This window comes from Sphaeramia orbicularis, chromosome 15, assembly GCF_902148855.1.
Source record: "Sphaeramia orbicularis chromosome 15, fSphaOr1.1, whole genome shotgun sequence".
Lineage (NCBI taxonomy): Eukaryota > Metazoa > Chordata > Actinopteri > Kurtiformes > Apogonidae > Sphaeramia > Sphaeramia orbicularis.
The window spans coordinates 49,776,503-49,798,146 of NC_043971.1; the positions used below are offsets into that span (position 1 = coordinate 49,776,503).

The window sequence follows — 21,644 nt, forward strand, 5'->3', positions numbered from 1 at the left end:
GACAGGTGCGTGGTTTGAGCGGGCGGGGACAGGTGCGTGGTTTGAGCGGGCGGGGACAGGTGCGTGGTTTGAGCGGGCGGGGACAGGTGCGTGGTTTGGAAGTTCATGAATAATTACTCACTGGTGCTAATGCTCATGCTAATGCTAGGTGCCGTGGGTAAAATGCAGACTGAATTTCACTGACAGTGAAGTGGATGAACCTTTTGAAGGTCCCTGTTGTGGAGCTGCAGCTGATCTGACTGTTACTGAGTTCAAACAGGAGCTGTCAAGGCTCAGCTCAACTGGTTTCACTCCAGCATCTGCATTATTTTCTGTGATGAGACACTTGTATTATTATAATAATGAAATAACAGCTGAAACAGATAAAAAACATTCCTTTTCCACTGACAGTCGATTAAAAACTGCTACCGACAAAAAAGTAAAGTACAAATGACTTGGAAGCCATCTGTTCACTTTTGAAAAGCATCGATCATTACCTCCACCAGGAGGTATTGTGATCATTTTGGTTTGTGTGATTGTTTGTTTGTGTGTTTGTTTGTTTGTTTGTTAGCAACTTTACGGGAAAACTATTCCAACCATCTTTACCAAATTGTACCCACAGATAGGCCTAGGCCCTGGGACCAACCCATTAAATCTTGGGCCAAGTAGGCCAAAGTTCAAGGTCACAGCAAGGTCACAAAATCTACAATTTTCCTACCTCTCATCATTGAGCAATTTTCCAAAATTCATAGAAAATTCAAAACAACTCCAATTAGCCTCCAATTTGATCCACCCGTAGCTTAGAGCAATATCTTGTATCTGGCACAAAATTGTCCACATCCACTGTGGAATGTGGACTCTGTGGACATTTACATTTAACACTGAAAATGCCATTTACCACACATTTTTCAACATAACTCAACAAATATTGTTTAAAAAGAAATAGTCGATGCACACCGTTCGGGGTGCTTGGTGGAGGTTTGCGTTCTCCGAACACTTGTTTGTAAATGTGTCCAACTGTTGTGTAACGTTGGTACAATAGGTCCAAAGTACAGACAGACGGTTGGGTCCTGGTGGATCCTGGTGGGTCCTGGTGGGTCCTGGTGGACCCTGGTGAATTCTGGTGGGTCCTGGTGGATTCTGGTGGGTCCTGATGGACCTTGGTGGATGCTGGTGGGTCCTGGTGGATCCTGGTGCTGATGTTGAATGTCTTCATCTCAGAATAACCTGACATTTGCTTTTGGCCTGAAATCATTTGACATTTATTGGCTTTGAAAACAAATGTGCTGTTGAATGCAAACGCTTTACTGTGCTTTTGTATTTCCATAAAAGCAAAAAGGTTTATGACGATACACATGGACAGACAGGTGACAGACAGGTGACGGACAGGTGACGGACAGGGTCGTCGTCCAGCCACATCCTGGACACGTCCTGAGCAGCGTTTATCTGTAAACAGGTTAACTCCCACAGGCTGACGAGCTGTGACGGAGGCGCCGACTGTCATCATGCTGCACTGTGACCTCACCTTCATCCAACCACGTCACAGACATCCCTCACCATCCCTCACCGTCCCTCATCGTCCTTCACCGTCCCTCACCATCCTTCACCGTCCCTCACCGTCCTTCACTGTCCTTCATTGTCCCTCACCATCCTTCAACCTCCCTCACGTCCCTCACCATCCTTCACCGTCCCTCACCATCCTTCACCCTCCCTCACCGTCCTTCACCATCCCTCACAGTCCCTCACCATCCTTCACTGTCCTTCACCGTCCCTCACTGTCCCTCACCATCCTTCACTGTCCTTCACTGTCCCTCACCATCCTTCACGGTCCTTCACCGTCCCTCATCATCCTTCACTGTCCTTCACCGTCCCTCACCATCCTTCACGGTCCTTCACCGTCCCTCATCATCCTTCACTGTCCTTCACCGTCCCTCACCATCCTTCACTGTCCCTCACCATCCTTCACTGTCCTTCACCGTCCCTCACTGTCTCTCACTATCCTTCATCGTCCTTCATTGTCCTTCACCGTCCCTCACCATCCTTCATCATCTCTCATCATCCTTCATCGTCCCTCACCATCCTTCATTGTCCCTCACCGTCTTCTACTGTCCCTCACCGTCCCTCAAAGTCTCTCAAAATCCCTGACCTTCTGGCCTGGAAACCTGCAAACCAAACCAACAGATGTGATGTTAGCGTCGGAGCAGAACTGAAACAGACAGGATCATGTTACCAACATCAACCTGAGGTCCAGAACAGGAAACACAGAAGAAGAGAAGAAATTGAAGAAAAAAAAGAAACTGAAGAAATGGAGGAAAAAGAAGAAACAGAAGAAACAGGAAAAACAGAAGAAATGGAGGAAAAACTGAAAAAATGGAATGAACAGGAAACATAGAAGAAATGGAAGAACATAAGAAAAACAGAAGAAACAGGAGAAAAAGAAGAAACAGGAAATAGAAGAACAGAACAAAAGGAGGAAAAAGAAGAAACAGGACAAGCAGAAGAAATGGAAGAACAGAAGAAGAACAGAAGAAACAGAAGAAAACAGGAAAAGCAGACCTCCACCAAGACAGATCTGCCCCCCCCCCCCCCCCCCCCCCGATCACCACCAAAATTTAATCATTTCTTCCTTGTGCCAGTATCAACATTCCCTGAAAATTTCATGAAAATCCGTCCATAACTTTTTGAGTTATCTTGCTAATAAACAAACACGCATGCACGCAAACATGCAAAGCGATCACAATACCTCCTGGCGGAGGTAAAGAAGAAACAGGAAACACATAAAAAAACAAAACAGAAGAAACAGAGACAACAACCTGTTTTACGTTAGAATTCAAAGTTATATTTATTGCATAATTGTATGAAATTGGGTCCCAGTCACTAATGCTGCCTTCAGGTGCTGTCAGGAAAATGATCCATTCCACTGGTGAATTCTAAATTATTCATGTGTTGTGTTCAAGTGCTTTTGTTTTCGTGGTAAAATGAAAAACGTCTGACAATTTATGGTGACCTACTGCTGGTTTAAAATCGTTTGAGACATGTTCATCTGATACAGCACTTTTATTTTGTAAATTGTGTATGTTATAAATGTGTGAATCCATCCGCTAACAGCAGCGGAACATTAGTAAAACCATCATTTATCTTTGGTCATGAACACTTCATTGCTCTCTGCCATGTTGAAAAGGTCAAAGGTTATTTTCATCTTGTTAATCAACATTTTTTTCCCCCATTCTCCAGTGGAACGAGGGGGCGTTTAAGTGCAGTTTTGGAGTTTGTAATTAGTATTTACCATAATTCCAACAGGATGTGAAGGCAGCATTAAACCATCCCATAATAAACAGGGTCAAATTCCGACACCACTAATGAACACTGACACATTTAACATTTGACTTAGAACCAATAATAATAATAATAATTATATGAACCAATGTTGGTGTTAATCAGTGACAGATGACAGGAGGAACTAATAAAGATTAAATAATGCAAATCATATGAAGAATATTGAAAAAAATACAGAAACATTTTTGTGTTTTATTTTTGCATAGAAAAATGTAGTTTATTTCCATTACAAACATGACATTTAAAGGGTTAAAATATGACAGTTATTGGATATTTGGTGTTTTTGTTTATGGATCAAGTTGAAAAAATATTTTAAAAAAGTCAAAATGTTAAAAACCAACCATATTAAACACATGTTGACATTAGTATGGTGCATATTATGGGCTGTAGGGGGTGAAAGGACCTGAATGTTGTGGATAACAGAGGATTATTATGGGCTGTATTTGGTTAAAGGTGCAGTATGTAGGAATTCTGTTCTCAGTAATTATAAAATGGCCCTGACACTCACCAGACATTAAGGAATCCTGTCCATTTCAAATCCTAATCTCACTGACAGTAGTAGTCCAGCCAGAATATGTACATTTAAAAAGCTCAGTGTCAGCCCCCAAATGATGTTTACGTTGACATGATGTGTTTTGGTCTGAGGCTCCGCCCATCACCTGTCTTCCAATCACAGAGTCAGTAGTGTTTGTTCATCCAGGTTGCCAGGTCCCACTGAGCTGCAGCTGGAACATTTCTGATCAGAAATGTCTGACGTTAATAAACCTAAAAGGACTCTGATTATTCCCAAATACGTCGTGACAAAATGAGAAACAAAACAAGGAGATGTATAGGAGATGATTTAGAAACATGGAGACAGATGAAAGACGAGAAGAATTTGAAGACCGATGCTGGCTCTGCCTTAGTCTGACCACCATAAGAACCACTGAGAGCCGGGGCCGTCTCTGAACCCAGTCCCGGGCCGCAGTCTCTTCTCTCTCTTCTCCTGGCTCTGGTGAAAACACAAGGCACCAGTGAAGAGACCAGGTACTGGTGTAGGACTTGTCTCTTGCCATGGTAGATCCTTGTAGTTCAGTGTTTTCTGTGGAAGTGATCTCTTCATGTAACGGTGTGTAATCCGAAAGGGGGGAGGGTTCAGGGGTCCGCCACTTTCTTATAATACTATGGGGGGGGTTATGGTGTGGTGGCAAGGATTAGTGGAAACACTAGTAGTAGATGCTCATGCTGGATCTGTCAGTCTGGGGGGAAGAGCAGAGGATGCCATGCTCGACAGTATTTGGAATGTGATTGCAGTTCCAGTTTTGGCCACAATCCTACATACGGTACCTTTAAAGGACCTGAATGGACTGGATAACAGAGGGTTGACTGACGTACTGACACAGGAAGGACATAATGCAGTGGTCTGATTCACAGTCAGTCAATGTTCTCAACACTTCTGACTGTACGTGGAACACAATGAAGGGTCGCCGTGGAAACACAAAGCAGCGCAATGTTTGTCCCAGTAAAAAGGATGGAACGGGCTTATCCTTGACCTTATATTTTCCACAGCAATAAGATAAACCAATGAAACACACTGAACAAAGATGAAAATAAAGCTGAAAGGACACAGTAGAAGATGAGCAGTCAAAGCAGAAGAAGAACAGGACGTGCTGTTGTGTTCGGATCAGCTGACGAGTTCTGCCGTTCCACTCAGTGAACACACGACCTTCACCTACATGACTCTAGTTTTAGGTCTTTTCTACACATTCTGTTTTATCTTCATACACTGAAATCAGTCCTGATGTTGAGAAGATAGTGGTCCTCCAACACATTCAAACTAAACTCTGTTCTCAGAAGAAATGCAGAAAAAAGTCCAAATATTTGACTTTACACTGTAAAAAGAAAAAGTCCTGAAAAATCCAAACAGTGTTGAGTATTTGAGTCCAGTTAAAATAAAAAGACTGGTCTGACCTTCTATTCTACAGTTATTATTATTATTGTTATTATTGTTAGTATTATTATTTCTGTTCATATCTTCATTGTGGTTTTTTTCATCCCTTGGGCCTTATCGGACCCTTTGGCGTCCTGTTTCGGTCCACCTGCCGTATGTTTGACACCCCTGGATCATTAATCAGTGCCTGGTTCCTGAAAATCAACAGCTCCGCTGCGTCTGATGTGAAACTAGAGCCGAGAAATAAACTGAAGTCATGATGAGACGTGGAAGTGAGCGTTTCAGCGTTTTCACAGAATGAAACCTCGAAGACGATCAGAGCGACGACGCTTCAGAGCGAGGAGGCGAATCAAAGCGCTTTGTCTGTTCCAACAACAGAAGAGAGGAGGTGCAGGTTCTGAGAGGGAAGTCTGACCCAGATTCACTGACAGAGGAGGAAAAGGAGGAGGAGGATGGGGGGGGGTAAGAGGAGGAGGAAGAAGAAGAGGAGGAAGAGGAAGAGGAGGAAGGGGGGGGTAAGAGGAGGAGGAGGAAGAAGAGGAGGAAGAGGAGGAGGAGGGGGGGTAAGAGGAGGAGGAGGAAGAAGAGGAGGAGGAGGAGGAGGGGGGGTAAGAGGAGGAGGAGGAGGAGGAAGAAGAGGAGGAGGAGGAGGAAGAAGAGGAGGAGGAGGAGGAGGAGGAGGGGGGGGGGTAAGAGGAGGAGGAGGAGGAGGAAGAAGAGGAGGAAAAGGAGGAGGAGGAGGAGGAGGAAGGGGGGGGTAAGAGGAGGAGGAGGAAGAAGAGGAGGAAAAGGATGAGGAGGAGGGGGGGGGGTAAGAGGAGGAGGAGGAAAAGGAGGAGGAGGAAGAAGAGGAGTAGGAAGAGGAGGAGCTGCAGGGTACGACAAACACACATCCAACACACACACACACACACACACACACACACACACACACACACACACCACACACACACACACACTCATTTCCTTCATCATATCCTCTTGGTTCACCTCAGACCGGTCGTACACACATACTGGTGTTACAGGCCTGGACACTTCAGCGTTAGCATTAGCATTAGCGCCTGGCTGGCTGGAGGTGGGGCTCTGTTCCCATCATCCTCCTGGTTTCCTGTGCACACACTGGAACTAAAGCCTCGCATGTGGAAGTTGACTGTTTTTGAAGTTCACCTCCAGAAGGTGTTCTGTTTTTGTTCCTTTTGCACACGTCACTTTTCTTCTGTTTACCTACCACCAGACTTCCAGAGTTTTTATTCCCTCAGTTTTGGCTGAAGTCCTAAATGGAGCAGACTGTGAATCTGTGACATTTAAAAACACTGCATGGACTCACAGTAGTAGTGCTGTTCTGAAAACAGGTGGTGGACCATCAGGACCATCAGGACCTAGTCTACTGGTCTGAACACTGACCTACATCCACATCCTACAGTCAAATATTTGATCCATGAAACTGGATTCATTTGTTCACAGTAGATAATTCTGTTCAGTTCTTAAAGCCTCATTTACTGAAGGTTTGCACACATAAAAACATGTCTAAGTTTATCTATTAGCGACCCTGGGGCAGCTGTGGCCTCGATGGCTGGAGAGTCAGCTTGTGAACAAAGGGTTGCCGGTTCAATTCCCTGGACTGGCAGAGTTGTTGCTTGACAAGCCCTTGAGCTCTCCGGGTACCTGACATGGTGAACCCACTGCTCCTACAACCAACGTGTGTGATGCATGATCTAGATAAGGGTTAAAGCAGTGGCTCCAACCTTTTACCTCCACCAGGAGGTATTGTGATCACTTTGTGTGTTTGTTTGTTTGTTAGCAACTTTACGGGAAAGCTATTCCAACCATCTTTACCAAATTGTACTCACAGATAGGCCTGGGCCCTGGGACCAACCCATTACATTTTGGGCCAAGTAGGCCAAAGTTCAAGGTCACAGCAAGGTCACAAAATCTACAGTTTTCTTATCTCTCATCATTGAGCAATTTTCGAAAATTCATAAAAAATTCAAAACAACTCCAATTAGCCTCCAATTTGATCCACCCGTAGCTTATAACAATATCTGTGTCTGGCACAAAGTTGTCCACATCCACTGTGGAATGTGGACTCTGTGGACATTTACATTTAACATTGAAAATCCCATTTACCACACATTTTTCATTATAACTCAGCAAATATTGATTGGAATTGAATATAATTTGACATATACATGACTGGTACCAAGCTTCATCTTTGTACGAAATATCGTTCCGCTCCATTTCTCTTCCGTTACGCTCTGTTTCCTTTTGTTATTTTTTATGCACCATTTTCAAAAAAATCATAAAAAATGTAATTTGTGAAATATCATTATGAAATTTGTTTTGCACATCCATAGTTTAAAAAGAAATAGTCGATCCACACATGCACACCGTTCAGGGTGCTTGGCAGAGGTTTGTGTTCTCTGAACACTTGTTTGGCTTGTGACCCCATTTTAACATCACAAATTTGTGGCGACCCCAGACATTCAAAATAGAGACTTTTTTTTTGCTAAAATTAATTTGTTTTTGATCATGAAATATTTTGTCATACTATGTTGCAAATAAACATACATTTTAGACAACATTTAAGCTATATAATGTATGTGATGCAGCCTTTTTTTAGGAAAAGTGTGAGGTGTTCTAATTATGACATATATATTGAATTATTAAAACATACTTTTTTTTAAGTAATTTTTTTTTTTAAATCAGTTACTAGAAATTTCAGGCGACCCCATTTGAATTCCAGTTGACCCCACATGGGGTCCTGACCCCAAGGTTGAAAAACACTGGGTTAAAGGCAGAGAACACATTTCAGTGTGTGGTTCATGTTTACGTGTGTGAACCTGCTGACAATCTGAGTCCATCACCTGTGACACACAAATCAATAACACACACATTTTTTAGTACAAGCAAACAAATTTGCACCCGTTATTTGAGATCTTAGTAAATCAGGCCATTGGTGTTTGTCTTGGCTGTTCTGTTTCCAGTATGTGGACTGGACCAAAATTCAGTCTGTTATTAAATGTGTGTATTTGTAGATCCACTGGATCTGTACGATAGAATGAACATGTAGAAATGATGAACTGAGGCTGATTATTGGTACAATTACACTGACTTTTTCATAACAAATCTCAGGTTGTTCATGTTATTCACATACAGTCACAGAAAAAATTATTAGACCATCAAAAGTAATTAAAAACAATGGTTATGCTATAGGGATGTAAACAATTAATCGACTCTCAGTTAACTGTTGATAAGAATTTGCTCCATTAAATTATTAATTGTCAGCATCTCCGCTGAAATCTGACTCCATCATGTCAGTGATACAAAGTCAGAAATGCCCATTTCTTCTAAACTGCCCTTCTTCAGATCCATTTATTTTATTGTATTTCTCAGTTGAATTTCTTTTGTTCTACTCCATAAATGTCATTGTCTGTTCTGTATCCAATGGTTCAAGAAATCAGTCATTAAGGAATATGACATAATTTATTCATGAACTATATAAACTATATTTAGCTTTTATTCTTATAGACCCTATCTAAAGACAAATTCAGGTTCTCAGGAAAATTGCCTCTTATCAATTAATCATTAATCAATCGATAAGGTCAACCAACTAATGATTAATGGATTAACTGATAATTTGCATCCCTATAATGTAATCTAGTCCAAACTCCTGTGTGTGTCATGGAACTAAAACAGATAAAAGAAAACATGGAAACATGGAATGAATAAAAGCACTGTTTTTGTCAATACAATGACACAGATACTGATGGAAGAACTGAAGGGATTTGGGTTATTTTTCAAAATCACTCTTCATGTAGACCACTTCACTCCAGTGAATGCAGTATATAGCTTTACTCCAGCACTGTAGTTTAGATTTCTATTTGGATGAACCTCAACGTTGCCTCAAACATTATTTCTGTTTTAGTAAATTTGTTTTTGTAAATTTGTAAATAAGAAAACTGTGCACACATGCTGTGGTGTCTGTCACCACATTCAGATGGGCAGTACAGTTACATGGACTTGTATGAATGTAAAGAAACTCGATTAATATCTGTTTATATTTGTATGAGTGTGAAGCAGCTGGATCACTAAAATTATTTGTATTTCTGGACATTTGAAACATTTGACTGTTGACTATTTATGATTGATTATATGTTTGAAAAGTAGATTTTTTTTTTTTTTTTTTTGCTTTTCTAAGACGACATATATTGCATGTCACGTGTTACTGAGATTAGGCACTCCATATAAAACACCTGTGTAATTCTATCTGTTCTTAGTTTGATGAAGGGCCTCGGCCCGAAACGTCACATAGTTTAATAAATGCTTCAGGAGCTCACAGGTTGTGCAGACCTTCCTTTATATTTTTTCATCATTTTTATAGGAACCTGCACCACCTCTCATTCTCTGGATGTGCTTGTCGATCACCTCTCTTTGTGATTTTGGTTATTATCATGACAGCATGTTAAATGGATAGATATCAGCTGTTAAATTAAACCGAAATGAGACCTTTTTGTTGGTATCATTATATTTGTCCAAACTAATGGATCTTTAGTTGGACCAGGAATTAAAAAGAACAAAAAACTGAAGAAAACAAGGGGTGGGCGAAGAGTTTTTTTCTGCAACACTATCTTTAAAGAACAGTTTGTAGATGCAAACATTTCCACATGTAATTAAACTTTTTTCACTCTAAACTGCGGATTAAAGTTTGGATTTGACATCAATTATAGTTTATTGTGTGAGTGTTTGACTGGTTCTGATCCACTTTAGATCATACTGGGCTGAATGTGGAACCTGAACTGGACGGGTTTGACAGCCCTGTGTTAGAGGATCAATAGAACAATCTGAGTAAATGACTGAAATCACAGGCTGTGAACATGGAGGTAAACACCAGAGAAAGACTGGGAATGAAAGACGACGACATGAAGGAGGACACGAACGAGGACATGAACGAGGACAGGAACGAGGACATGAAGGAGGACACGAACAAGGACATGAACGAGGACACGAACAAGGACACGAACGAGGGCACGAACGAGGACATGAACAAGGACATGAACGAGGACATAAAGGAGGACACGAACAAGGACATGAACGAGAACACATGAACAAGAACATGAACGAGGACATGAAGGAGGACACAAACAAGGACATGAACGAGGACAGGAACGAGGACATGAACGAGGACACGAACAAGGACATGAACGAGGACATGAAGGAGGACACAAACAAGGACATGAACGAGGACAGGAACGAGGACATGAACGAGGACACGAACAAGGACATGAACGAGGACATGAAGGAGGATACGAACAAGGACATGAACGAGGACATGAAGGAGGACACAAACAAGGACATGAACGAGGACAGGAACGAGGACATGAACGAGGACACGAACAAGGACATGAACGAGGACATGAAGGAGGATACGAACAAGGACATGAACGAGGACATGAAGGAGGACACGAACAAGGACATGAACGAGGACATGAAGGAGGATACGAACAAGGACATGAACGAGGACATGAACGAGGACACGAACAAGGACATGAACGAGGACATGAAGGAGGACATGAACAAGGACATGAACGAAGACATGAACGAGGACATGAAGGAGGACACGAACAAGGACATGAATGAGGACATGAATGAGGACATGAAGGAGGACATGAAGGAGGACACGAACAAGGACATGAACAAAGACATGAACGAGGACATGAAGGAGGAGATGAACAAGGACATGAACGAGGACACGAACAAGGACATGAACGAGGACATGAACGAGGACATAAAGGAGGACACGAACAAGGACATGAATGAGGACATGAAAGAGGACATGAACAAGGACATGAATGAGGACACGAACAAGGACACGAACGAGGGCATGAATGAGGACATGAACAAGGACATGAACGAGGACATGAAGGAGGATACGAACAAGGACATGAATGAGGACATGAAAGAGGACATGAACAAGGACATGAATGAGGACATGAACAAGGACATGAACGAGGGCATGAATGAGGACATGAACAAGGACATGAACGAGGACATGAAGGAGGATACGAACAAGGACATGAACGAGGACATGAAGGAGGACACGAACAAGGACATGAACGAGGACATGAAGGAGGACACGAACAAGGACATGAACGAGGACATGAAGGAGGACACGAACAAGGACATGAACGAGGACATGAAGGAGGATACGAACAAGGACATGAACGAGGACATGAAGGAGGACACGAACAAGGACATGAACGAGGACATGAAGGAGGACACGAACAAGGACATGAACGAAGACATGAACGAGGACATGAAGGAGGACACGAACAAGGACATGAAGGAGGACATGAACGAGGACATAAAGGAGGACACGAACAAGGACATGAATGAGGACATGAAAGAGGACACGAACAAGGACATGAATGAGGACACGAACAAGGACACGAACGAGGGCATGAATGAGGACATGAACAAGGACATGAACGAGGACATGAAGGAGGACACAAACAAGGACATGAACGAGGACAGGAACGAGGACATGAACGAGGACACGAACAAGGACATGAACGAGGACATGAAGGAGGACACGAACAAGGACATGAACGAGGACACGAACAAGGACATGAACGAGGGCACGAATGAGGACATGAACAAGGACATGAACGAGGAAATAAAGGAGGACACAAACTTGGACATGAACGAGAACACATGAACAAGGACATGAACAAGGACATGAACGAGGACATGAAGGAGGACACAAACAAGGACATGAACGAGAACACATGAACAAGGACATGAACGAGGACATGAAGGAGGACACAAACAAGGACATGAACAAGGACAGGAACAAGGACATGAACGAGGACAGGAATGAGGACAGGAACGAGGACATGAAGGAGGACACGAACAAGGACATGAACAAGGACACGAACAAGGACACGAACGAGGGCACGAATGAGGGCACGAATGAGCACACGAACGAGGACATGAAGGAGGACATGAACGAGGACACGAACGAGGACATGAACGAAGACATGAACGAGGACACGAACAAGGACATGAACGAGGACACGAACGAGGACATGAAGGAGGACTGCAGGGGTCGTCCAGGTGGTCTGTGAACCGGAGGGTGGTCCACCTGTGGATGGAGCTGAAGGACACACTTCAGTTTGGGAATGTGTTTATGGATGAACGACACACAGAGTAAACACATGGAAGTAGAAAACACAAGGTGCATGATGGGAAAAATAAAGCAGAGGTCACATTGAACGGCTGAACATTAAACACTGAACTCTGTCTTCGACAACTTTTCAAGGTCAAACCCAACCATTAGATGCATTTATTCTGTATTTTTTAAAATAATATTTTAACCCATAAAGACCATGAGCTACCTTTATATCAGTTCCCAAATTCATTTTTCTCTATATTTAACCTTTCTAAAGTGATTTATCACCATTTATTCTAATATTATCCTCTGTATTTTGTGTTTCTTCAGTGCAATGCAGGTATTTTCCTGTATTTAATTCACTGATCATGTAGATGTTCATTAAAGCTCAGATTAAAGTTGATGGTTATTATATTAAAAACAGACAAAACTGAATAAACAGTGACAGTTTCAGCGATGATATGAACTGAACCTAAACCCAGTGTGTCCTTCCACTGTCACTGATCCACCTCCATAGTTCTACTGTTGGATCAGTGTTCTAGATGACAGATGACATTCTACAGACCGTCCAATAGGAACTGCACAGAGTCTTTATTATTATTTACTTTAAGGGGAAAGTAGATTTGCACATCATATGCAAATGATTCAAATGGATGTAGTATTTTTAAAAAATGGAACCAGGGGCAGCATATACAAAGAAAAGAGGATCTACAACAGACCACTGAGGAACCCCAAAGCCTTCAAATTCAACTGGTGTTATATCAGAAACAGAAACAGCTGTAGAGAAAGTGACTTTCAACAAACATGTCATTAACTGAATATAAACCCAGTGTGTCCATCCACTGTCGTTGATCCAACTCCATGGGATTTACTGGGGAATCAATGCTGTAGAAGATGACAGTGTTTCCACAGTATGCCAATAACTCTAAATCTCTATATACGCACATGACATATGAGGTAAGTAATGGATAGAGAATTGAATTTCCAATAATTTGGCGTTAATTTGAAATCGTTACGATGAACAGAAGGGAAGTTATTAACGATAAACAAATTTTACGTACGTTACCATAGCAACCGGAAGTCACACAACCTAGAGTTGCAAAATTTGACAAAGGAGAAAGGACTTGAACACAGATGTTACATGTAAAATGTTGGTTTGATCAGATGAATATTGACAATATTGTTTGAAATGTCATATACTGAGTTACCCCCCCCAGTATTTACTCTGGGGCGCTAACGAGGGCGTGGCCTTTATGATGTCCATCAGATGTACCATCAGATGCAGAACTTAAAAATGCCCAATTTGGCTTTGGTTTGAAGGTAATATGATGATTTTCACGGAGGTTTTGTCAAAATATCTGTTTGTTGAACTTTGGCCGGTATCTGAGCTGTACTTTGGCCTAATATTGGAAAAAACTGATCAGTTCGACTAAAGAATATGGGCGATCAACAGGACACGGTTTGATATCAATAATGATAGAAATGTGACCCACAGAGTACAGACAGACAGACGAACTGACCAATATGCTATCCCTCTGGCAAACAATAAATAATCATGTCTAAATTCAACTAGGGCTGTTCTGCAATATATCATGATATTTCATTTCACAATACTGTATTGATATTAAAAAGTACTGGGTCAATATTTTTAGGTATTTATTCAAATGCAGATATGGCGGAGGTTCATTTTTGTTTTGTTTTTCTTTATTATTTATATTTTCTTTATTATTATTTAACACTGTTTTGTTAAATAATGTTCTGTTTTATTAAATAATGTTTGTTCCTTTTTGGGATTGAACTCAAATACTGTTCTGATGTTAGTTCTGAACTAATAGAATATGAACATTTGAACAGGATCTTAAACTGTAATGTCTGTAAAATATAATTTCAGTTTGAACACAGGAACATTTTGTGATATAACATTAGATCCTGTTGGGATCAAATAAAAATATCTTTAGTATTTGTGCAGATTTCTAGTGGAATTCAATTCTTCCAGGAAATAATCATTTAAAAAAAAAAAGAAACAAACAAAAAATGGCCTTTTTAACAGTATCATGATATATGGTGATATATTGCATCGTGATCCTAGTATTGTGATTTGTATCGCTTCTCCAGATTCTTCCCAGTACACAGCCCTAAAATCAACACCATACAAACGCTGAGGATTCACCATAAAGAAGCAGAATGTGAGTGAACATCGACAGGAAACATCGACTGAAGGAGGCGCTGGTTCAAAGCATTAGTAAACAACAACAGCAACAACGACACGGCAACAGCAACAGCATTGTGTCAACTTCAGCTTCTGGATTAATCACCAGTCATTGCAGTAATTGCAGACGATAGTACGTAATAATGAATCCAAATCCAGCGCTGAATGCTGATTGGAGCGCAGGCCGGGCCAACGGTGCATTCAGGTCACCATGAGCCGGTGGAACAGCTGGGCATGCTCACAAAATGAGCCCATTAGATTTCCTGAAGTTTTGGGTACGAGAAGATTAAGAGTTTGTTTAGAGGAGCGCATGTGGATGATTAGTGGGCCGGTGCCGGAACCGGAGCCCAGGGATTAGAAAGTGAGATGTAAAACGGTCCGTTATCCTCCGACAGGGACCAGATGGGAGCGGTTCTGCCGTCTCAGATTATAGATGCACCGGCCTCCGCTGAAGCAAACACTTATTATTGGAGCTTCTATTATGGGACGGATGCACCGTCACCTCGGCACAAAGCGGCTTAGACCCGTCACCTCATTTACCCCCCCACACCAGACCTAACAGCTCCTTATCACCATAAACATATCAGTGAAACCCAGCGATGACTTTGGGCTTCTTAACTTTGATCCGGCGGTGCTAAAGCTGATGGGCAGACGCTTTAAAGATTAGAAATGGTTAATGACTGTTTGGCTTGAGCTCCTTCAGAATAAACTGATAGGGTTATCCAACAATACGACAGTCAGATGTCAGAACAGAACAGAGTCCACTGAAGACGGATTATGAGCCCAGTATTTAACACTTCACCCTCAAACAAACACCTGTTAACCCTTTAAAGGCCACCAGTTGAACGGCTTTATTCATCTGGGTTTGGACAGAACAGTGTCAGAAAATGTCTGTTTGACCAAAACTTGTGCGCTGTTTTTCAGGAAGAACTTAACTTTCCACATCGCCCTTTAATTATCATTACTAGTGGCATTGTACCCATGGTGCCATTGTACGATAGTATGAGAGGCTAAAATCTCCCAGCACACCTCACGACATTTGAATACGGACATAAATTGTGCCTAGTAGACAGTCAGGTAATGTTTCTGTTCATTTGGTGAGTTTAGCGGTGATCTGTGAAGGCTGAGGAAAACCCGCATGAACGCCCTCCTGTGCTGCAACATCGATCAGACGTCGATTGGACGGACACAGAACGTGCATTATACAGTAGGATTATATCGAATAAATGATTAAAACACTTGAATTTTTTTGTATCATATTTACTATGAAATCAACAGTAAATGTTCATAATGAAACTTGATGAGATCATAGAAAATAAACTTAGAACTGTTCTCCATGTGTTTAAGTATTTGTTTGTGTAGATCAGTGGACTCACTGACTCTTAAGACAAAGGAAATGCAGCAGAGCCCCCCCATGTGGAAATGACAGCGCTTGGACTGTTACAGAGTTTCTCGGGGGGGGGGGGGGGGGGGCGTACCCCGTACCCCCACGTAAAGACCCGTATAAGCACCAATGTACAGTAGAGGCTACCCCCCCACCCCCATCCCCATCCCCCCAGACCAGAGTTTCTCAACCTTTTTTGAACTAAGGCCCATGAACAGCATCATGGGGCTCCTGTCACCCCCCACCCCCCCAATGCCTGAGAAAATGTGGGGACCAGGGGGAGGGGTGGGGTGGGGTGGGGTGGGGGGGCTTATTCTATGTGGAGGACGTGGTGGGTTACATAGCTCTATAGATAAACACACACACACACACACACACCTGCTGCCCCCCAAAAAACTAATTTGCAACCAGAGGGTGGGGTGGTGAGGGGGTGTATATGCCTCTGTTACACGACAGACCTCAGTCAGTCAGCTGGGGGGGCATGTGCCTCTGTTATATGTCAGTGCTTACATGGGGTCTTTAGGTGAGGACCCCCCACTTAGAAACACAATAAGACTATCAGAGCCTGAAAGTGTCCTTATCGTGTCCCTGTGACTGTGGCGCTTGTGTTTTGGTTCATTAGTGGCTGGTTTTGTCCACGTCCGTCTGTCCCACACTGACTGATGTGAGCACTGCTGTGACACAGACAGACACTGACACAGACACTGACATCGACACTGACATCGACACTAGCACAGACACTGACATCGACACCGACACTGACACAGACACAGACACCGACGCAAACACCGACGCTGACACCGACACAGACACCGACGCAGACACCGACACTGACGCCGACACTGACACCGACGCTGACACCGACACTGACGCCGACACTGACGCCGACGCTGACACCGACGCTGACACTGATGCCGATGCAGACGCCGACGCCGACACAGACGCCGACACCAACACCGACATCAACACCGACATCGACACTGACACTGACACAGACACCGACACTGACATCGACACAGACACTGACACAGACACCGACACTGTCATCGACACTGACGCTGACATCGACACTGACACAGACACCAACACTGACACCGACGCTGACACAGACACCGACACTGACAACGACACCGACGCCGACACTGGTGCCGATGCAGACGCCGACACAGACGCCGACGCAGACACCAACACCGACATCAACACCGACATCGACACTGACACTGACACCGACACCGACACTGACATCGACACAGACACTGACACAGACACAGACACCGACATCGACACTGACGCTGACATCGACACTGACACAGACACCAACACTGACACCGACGCTGACACAGACACCGACACTGACAACGACACCGACACCGACACTGACATCGACACTGACACCGACACTGACACCGACACTGACACCGACACTGACACAGACACTGACACAGACACTGACACAGACACTGACATCGACACTGACACAGACACCGACACTGACATCGACACTGACACAGACACTGACACAGACACCAACACCGACACCGATGCTGACACAGACACCGACACTGACAACGACACCGACAGACACAGACACAGACACCGACACTGACATCAACACTGACACTGACACTGACACAGACACCGACACTGACATCGACACAGACACTGACACAGACACCGACATCGACACTGACGCTGACATCGACACTGACACAGACACCAACACTGACGCTGACACAGACACCGACACTGACAACGACACCGACACAGACACCGACACTGACACAGACACTGACACAGACACTGACATCGACACTGACACCGACACTGACACAGACACTGACACCGACATTGACACCGACACTGACACAGACACAGACACTGACACAGACACTGACATCGACACAGACACCGACACTGACATCGACACTGACACAGACACTGACACAGACACCAACACCGACACCGATGCTGACACAGACACAGACACCGACACTGACAACGACACCGACAGACACCGACACAGACACAGACACCGACACTGACATCAACACTGACACCGACACTGACACAGACACCGGCACTGACATCGACACTGACATCGACACTGACATCGACACCGACACAGACATCGACACAGACACTGACATCGACACCGACACTGACATTGACACAGACACAGACACTGACATCAACACTGACATCGACACCGACACAGACACAGACACCGACACGACACAGACACTGACATCGACACCGACACAGACACGACACAGACACGACACAGACATGAACACTGACACCAACACTGACATCGACACCGACATCGACACAGACACTGACATCGACACCGACACAACACAGACACCGACACTGGCATCGACACTGACACGACACTGACACCGACACCGACATCGACACTGACACCGACACGACACTGACACCGACACTGACATCGACACTGACATCGACACCGACACAACACAGACACCGACACGACACTGACACTGACACCGACACTGACACCGACACTGACACAGACACTGACACAGACACTGACACAGACACTGACATCGACACTGACACAGACACCGACACTGACATTGACACTGACACAGACACTGACACAGACACCAACACCGACACCGATGCTGACACAGACACAGACACCGACACTGACAACGACACCGACAGACACCGACACAGACACAGACACCGACACTGACATCAACACTGACACTGACACTGACACTGACACAGACACCGACACTGACATCGACACAGACACTGACACAGACACCGACATCGACACTGACGCTGACATCGACACTGACACAGAGACCAACACTGACGCTGACACAGACACCGACACTGACAACGACACCGACACAGACACCGACACTGACACAGACACTGACATCGACACTGACACCGACACTGACACAGACACTGACACCGACATTGACACCGACACTGACACAGACACAGACACTGACACAGACACTGACATCGACACAGACACCGACACTGACATCGACACTGACACAGACACTGACACAGACACCAACACCGACACCGATGCTGACACAGACACAGACACCGACACTGACAACGACACCGACAGACACCGACACAGACACAGACACCGACACTGACATCAACACTGACACCGACACTGACACAGACACCGGCACTGACATCGACACTGACATCGACACTGACATCGACACCGACACAGACATCGACACAGACACTGACATCGACACCGACACTGACATTGACACAGACACAGACACTGACATCAACACTGACACTGACATCGACACCGACACAGACACAGACACCGACACGACACAGACACTGACATCGACACCGACACAGACACGACACAGACACGACACAGACATGAACACTGACACCAACACTGACATCGACACCGACATCGACACAGACACTGACATCGACACCGACACAACACAGACACCGACACTGGCATCGACACTGACACGACACTGACACCGACATCGACACTGACACCGACACGACACTGACACCGACACTGACATCGACACTGACATCGACACCGACACAACACAGACACCGACACCGACACTGACACCGACACGACACTTACACCGACACTGACATGGACACTGACACCGACACTGACATCGACACTGACACCGACACGACACTGACACCGACACCGACACAGACACTGACATCGACACCGACACAGACACGACACAGACACGACACAGACATGGACACTGACACCAACACTGACATCGACACCGACATCGACACAGACACTGACATCGACACCGACACAACACAGACACCGACACTGGCATCGACACTGACACGACACTGACACCGACATCGACACTGACACCGACACGACACTGACACCGACACTGACATCGACACTGACACTGACATCGACACCGACACAACACAGACACCGACACGACACTGACATCGACACTGACACCGACACGACACTTACACCGACACTGACATCGACACTGACACCGACACTGACATCGACACTGACACCGACACGACACTGACACCGACACTGACACAGACACCGACACTGACATCGACACAGACACTGACATCGACACTGACATCGACACTGACACCGACACCGACATCAACACCGACACTGACACAGACACCAACACGACACAGACACTGACAGCGACATCGACACTGACATCGACACCGACACTGACACCGACAGATAGACACCAACAGACACAGACACCAACTCTGACACTGATACAGACACCGACATCAACACACTGACACGACACACAGACACAGACACACTGACAGACACCGACACCGATACAGACACCGACATTGACACACAGACACCAACACCGACACACAGACAGACACCGATACACAGACACAGACTCTGACAGACACAGACACAGTGTTGGGTTGTTTATGTTGGAGGAGCAGAACAACTGCAGATGTGCATTTACATTTATTACACAGGGAGCCATGGGGAGGTAAAAATTCAATACATTTGTGCAAATAAACATGATGGTAATAGATAAAGAGCCGATGCAGCACACAGGCTTTTACTGGAACAGCTTTAACCCTTCACAGTTCATACAAACAAACACTGGGAAAGACTGAACTGTGTTATTGGACAGAACAGGACTGGATGACTGTGGGGAAATCTGACAAAAGTTTATACTGTCATGTAGAAAATAAAGGTCAATGAAGTTACCATATTTGGTTCCTTGCCCATAAGTGCCAAAAAAAAAAAAGTAAATATAAAAAAATACAAGAAAAACCCATGTAATGTGAAAGGAACCTGTATTTGGTCCCATTAGAACCATTAGGTCCTCATCTCATCCTCTTGAAAGGCCTGGTGTGTCCCCCCCCTCCTTCGGTGTGGGTTCTATTTTTCTGGGGGGGGGTTAGTCATCCACACGCAGACGCACTAATGTGAAACACAGCGACAGAACCTCCACATCCAGCAGATCGATACCAGTGGACTGTTATTAGATGTGATTGGAGGAGGTTGTTTGGGGACTTTTCAGCAATTGGAAAACTCCCCCCACAAACAACCCCACCCCCACCCCCACCTCCACCCCCCCTCAACACCCCCCACCCCTACTCCACAACAGTAATCGATGTGAGCTCTGCACACACACTGGGTTCTGCAGCCTGTTCTCATTCCAGTCCACGGTGTTGGACCACAGAAAGGCTAAGGCTCTGTTCACAGCAGGTCTGATGCACAAGTCAGATTTTTTGGTCAAATGTGATTTGTTTGTGTGTTGGTTCATATTCCACATTAAATGCGACTTCTATCAGTTTTGAGTCTGAACTGAATGTGACCCTGAAGTGACCCACATGGACTAAAGAGGTCCTGATGGAATACAAGATCACGCAGACACACACTGTGTTTACAGAAGGAAATATGGAGATACGATGGAGAAATACGAAGAACTGGGATGTTTGTTGTATTTCAATGACGTAAATAAATAAATGTGAACTGGCCAATATTCAGCCTCAGTTTATCATTTCTACATGTTCATTCTAACGTACAGATACAGTGGATCTAAAATATGCAACATTTAATAACAGACTGAATATTGGAACAATTCCACTGGTT

General features: G+C 44.4%; 1 long non-coding RNA gene across 1 annotated transcript; it reads left to right on the plus strand.

Moving 5' to 3' along the window:
- Positions 1-1,169: 1,169 nt before the first annotated feature.
- LOC115434384 (uncharacterized) lies at positions 1,170-21,395 on the plus strand. The gene is made up of 3 exons (XR_003937511.1): positions 1,170-1,180; positions 3,994-3,996; positions 21,236-21,395. It is a non-coding gene; the product is annotated as an uncharacterized LOC115434384 (long non-coding RNA).
- Positions 21,396-21,644: the final 249 nt, after the last annotated feature.